Below are 5,064 nucleotides of genomic sequence, written 5' to 3'. Positions count from 1 at the left end.
CAGAGACTGGCGGATCAAAATCATGCACCCTGGCGAAGTACCCACCGCATGAGACACGTAAACTTCGTATCGGCTGCTGAACGGACGCACCATACTGTCGGTTTAGTCTAGACTCTGGTTTCTTGTACTGCTACAATATCCAATTCCTTCTCAGTCACGAGTCGTAACAGCTGACTTTGCCTCCTCGTGGATGAAAGACATCTGATATTGAGCGTGGCTACGAGGAGGTGTCTTTCAAAAGCCGCCATCGCTTAGCAAGACCAAGCCACCAGTACGGCGCTCACCTTTGTACGCACAATGTCGCGCCGGTTAGGGTCGTGCCGCCATAATTAGGACTTTGAGTTGTCACGAGGAAGCGACGACGATCGTTGCCGGCTGGTGACACGTTGCTTTTTCACCTCGCCGGCGTCCCGCTGGCTTTGTAGCAGACGTTGCCTTTGCTCCGGGCTCATTGCATCGACGTTGTCGCGGCGCCGTTTACCAGCAGCAGCTGGGTCGACCTCCATGGATTTCTCGTTGCCTTTTTCAGCGGGGCGTGGGATATCCTGCGGTTGTTCGGTAACTTTATTCATTACTGCCGACTCGGATGGGCTGAACGGTGGTTCAGCAGTCGGTGGCGTGTCGTTTTCCTTGTCGTCGCGCTTCAATGCAGCCGATAGGGTCTCGACCACTGGGCTGGAGGTGGGCCTGCTCAATTTCATTCTCGTCCATATGCAGCTCACTGTTTTCGCCGAGTGTTCCTCGCCCAGCCGCGTGGGCGTATGAATTCATGCATTCAGCCTCTTCGTGCCCGTTCGCGTGGCACTGGATACACATGGGCACCTTGCAGTCACGCCTAATGTGGCCTGTGTTGCGGCAGCGGAGACATGTCGGCGCACGCCCAGGCACGACGACTAGAACTTTCCCGTTCCCGATACGCATCTAACGGGGTAGGAGCTCGAGGCTTGCATCTTCTCGTATAACCAGCCGCACAACTCGAGTAGTTGAGTGAGCGTTTTCAAACCCGCTGGTCTTCCATCTATCGCTCGAGACATCTTTCACTTCACCGTACTCAGCGAACGCCCGCCTCAGAGTTTCCTTGCTCACGCTGAAGGCGCACCAATGCACCATCAGCCGCACTTCGTGCCTTTCAGGGTCAAAAACTACCCAAGTCTTCCCTTTAACGGTGATATGCCCGGCGTCGAGCAACTTTTTCTTGGCCTCCTCGCTGCGGAAGGTCACTAACCAGACATGCGAAATCTGGTAAGCTCCGATACCACCCACCTATTCGATGACGCCGGGTTCTTTCATCGGCTGGCGGAAATCTTCAATCCTGTAAGGCCTTCTAGCGGTGTCGCAGTGAAGAACAACCATTGTTCTCAGAACTTCTTCGGTAGGCATTGGCGGCATAACAATCATGTAGTCTTTCAAACCGTACAAAAACGATGTTTCACGGCCAGCATCGGCCGTTATCACAGCTCGCGAAGACCCAGCCATCCTGCGCCCTTTCATGATCGTGGCCGGAAGCAGAATGTGCCACCGAGTCGAGCTGCTAACGTTTCACAGCTGACTTCTCTTTCAAGCAGCACAAAAGACGCAATTTAGGGTGTGTCTTAATGAGATAAAAAAAAATATAGGATACAGGGATTCTCACACAGGAGGTAGAGCGAAAAAAAAGAACTGTAGACTGATTGCGATTGAGGGGTAAAAAGATTAGGACGAGGTTTGCACACCACAGTAAACAAGTTCTTCGACTCGGAAGAGCGAATAATTTTCGAGGGTTTCTTAGGCAACGGCGTTGATGTTGTTTCGAAGCAGGATGTTATTTATAGATTCAGAGGGCAAGGCAAATTGGCTATGAGCCTGCCATCCGGTGCTGCGCTTTTTTTTGAAGCTGGTACCGGCAAAAATAAGGCGCTGTCCCTTTTTTTTGGTGGCTAATTCAGAGCAAGAAAAGAGTGGCAAGGCACTCGGCCGTGTCCTGGGATTCGACGCAGAAATTCCCGACGACGGAATGGCATCTGCGGTTGCTGCCATCTCGCAGACGCGTGTTTGTGACCCTTCACAACGTTATCAGAGAGGATATTTTGTCATGAATTTTCAATTAAGGTGTTTCTTCATAAACTTCGGATATATTAAGCTGTGCATTGAAGCAAATAATGAAAAATATTTGTATTCAACCTCAGCGCGTAGGTAAGTTTAAGTAAGTATCCGACGACGATAGTAGTCCTTCACATGCTTAAGAAGCCAATGAAACCTTGTCACTCGTCCATGGAACCACTTCGCATTTTCTCTAGCTTACACAGGAACTTTTCGCAACTCTACATTGTCTAATGAGGAATGAAGATAGCAGCCTGTTCAATGCTCTTGTCAACATAGTCATGCCATTATTTGCTGTTAATATCATTCATTAATCACTGTGAACGGACAGCAGAACCCGTAGTTTAATTAGAAAACGTGGAGAGTGCGGGAACTGCGTCGGTACATTTTTTCCACCGTAAAGCAACCGTTGTAACTTTACCAAAAGACGAATGCAATCATCGCCAATTCACGCGTGGCAAATTTTATTGTAATTTCTAAGGGGACCTCTCCCGTAAGTAATGCCTGGCAGCAGCTTTCAAACAAACCAAAAGCACTAGGCGTCCTAGCTAGCACTGATGATCCGCGCTGGTACGAGTGCAATTGACACAAATAATTTTTCTCCTTTGTTCCGGTGACCTGCTGAATCTGGCTTTATAGCCCCGCTGTTAGTGGATCAGTCCTCCTGTGTTCGTTGGCGCTGGCGGAGTAACACGACTGGTGACGGTCAGCCTCGCGGCGCTAGTGATCACCACACAGGCGCCGTGAAGTCAGCACAGACGCAGGCGTCCGCCGCAAAACCAACTCAGCCGCACACGTAGTCCTCGTGACGCGATGTCACTAACACCATGCATCGAAACGAAGACCATGCAGGCGCAATCGCAAATTGACCACTCTCAAAATCATGCATTAAAAAAGTATAAACTCCAAAGCATGCAACAGCTGCGCTGGATGAACGCATTGATGAGAAAAGTAATCCCGCCATGCATTTTTTCATACTTCAAGTGATCACTGCAAACACCGAATAAAACATGCAGATTGATCAACTAGGCGCTTGAATCTAACACATCCGGTGGTAGTCGACAGATGAGGGAAAATGGACCGAAACGATTGTGATCTCCGGGACAGCGGCCGGTGCTCATGGAGACCACCCGCCTTAAGGGATACGCTGAGTCATTACTGCCGAGTGAGGGCACAGACAATCAAGCTTCTTTTTTCGCATGGCAACGCGAGTTCCTTTTATGGGAGTCACTCTGTGTGGTATTTATTTTCGCTGCTTTAACTCACAGGCTCTACAGAGCTCTCTTACGGCCGACGCCAAGCAGACAATGTCGTCATATTACATCTACGTGGTTAGTATAATCATATATTATGTACACGTCAACCAAAATGCCTGAACCGTCCAGCAGATGCGCAAAACAAAGATCATTAAATCATTTGGCAATAAAAATGCATGAATGCGCAGCTTCCTAAAATAATTGAAATTAAAACAAAAATAGTGGCTTACCTTTTGATTTCTAAGATTTATCAAAAGCAACAACCCTCGAAATGAGCAGAGAAAAAATAAGCGACCTGCTCGTGGTTCGAACACGCAACCTTCTGCTATAATGCCACGCGCGTTACCATCGCGGCGCCAAGTCCTTTTTTTTTGTTTTTAAACATGGTGCTTATCAGAGTGAATCAATGCTCTATGTACATGAATTGTGAGCTACCGCTCGAAAACAGCTGCATTCTCTTCAATACTTTTCAATATGTCAGGCGTTTCAATGAATTGTATAATGAAGAAATTTAGGACTATGAATCGGCTTTTTAAGCAGTTCAGTCTCAGTCGTGTATGAAGCAGATGCTTTTCTTTTTGGCAGAGATGTGGGAACAGTAGCCACTTTTGTTTTAGCGCCAAAGCGTTATATCAAGCGCAAAGCTTAAAAACAGGGGGCATGTGTGAAACCTCAACTTTTGACGGAACGCCAGCGGCGGAGTGATAGTTACTCATAAAGAACTTGATTGTTCTTGGCAGCATGTGGTACTCCAAGTCCAAGCGCTCTCCTTAGGCTCTTTCGGTGCAAACTTTCAAGACGCTTAAATTCGGAAACAGATGGAGATATTAAGCGTGGTTGCTACGTTATGCGGCTCACTGCCATCATGGAGTCTGGTCATTGAGGATGGATTATTTCCTCCTTGTTCACCTTGTACGGATCAAATTGAGGCGCGAATGAAGAGATGGGACAATAGAGTCCGCAGCTCGTCGCCAATGGAGATGGGAGTGAGGAGATGGACGCTTGGTGAAACTTAGATGTATTTTACTACATTCCTTAAGCGAGTCACAGAAACATGGTTTACTTCTAGGGCTTGGATTAAAATTTCTCTTAGGAAGGGATGCCTACGCCCGATGCTTAGACGTTCCGGCCGTGGTAGTTACTCGTACTAAGCGCGCTTTGGTAATCCAAAGGCACGTCGCAGGAGTTACCGTTTTCTCGCTTTGATTGCGATGACACTACATTTCATTGCATTACTCGGTAGAAAGTTAAGCACATAAAAATGGAAGCTCACGCGCGTTGTGATCTTTCAGACAGTAGCTTAAAGCGCGTCTGGTTTCGCCCGTTATGAAAGAAGCCCACATTTCGCATGCACAAAAGCGCTTCCACGCCCACGGCGAAGCGGGGCGCACTTATCCCAGTTCTGTAGGCCGGCGTGCCGTTTTAGCTTTCACAGACACGAGAGTATATATGGCCTTTCGAACAGATATTTGCCGAGACCGTATACACTGTCGGCTTCTGGTCCAGCTTCCCTCACTGTTGCTTACTTAAAGCATCTCGTTTTTCGTTGCTTCGCTTAATAGTCGCTTGATTTCCACTGAACACAAACAATGCACTCAGCCAAGAGCGTGGGAGATAATGCACCACTGTCTCTACGTAATAGCGTGGGAGAAACCATATTGTGCAGATTTTGTCGTAAAAGAAAAAATAGGGTTAAATACAACAGTTAATTTTCTTGCCCGGTTTAGTG

At 47.8% G+C, this 5,064-nt stretch overlaps 1 pseudogene; it reads right to left on the bottom strand.

Annotated features, from left to right (window-relative positions):
• Window positions 1–603: 603 nt before the first annotated feature.
• On the bottom strand, window positions 604–1,476 carry LOC144124013 (uncharacterized; annotated as a pseudogene).
• Between the last annotated feature and the right edge of the window lie 3,588 nt (window positions 1,477–5,064).

The sequence above is a fragment of the Amblyomma americanum genome, chromosome 1 (genome assembly GCF_052857255.1).
Source record: "Amblyomma americanum isolate KBUSLIRL-KWMA chromosome 1, ASM5285725v1, whole genome shotgun sequence".
Taxonomy (NCBI): Eukaryota; Metazoa; Arthropoda; class Arachnida; order Ixodida; family Ixodidae; genus Amblyomma; species Amblyomma americanum.
The sequence above is the reverse complement of the archived record's forward strand: the minus strand, read 5'-3'. Positions and strand labels throughout refer to the sequence as shown.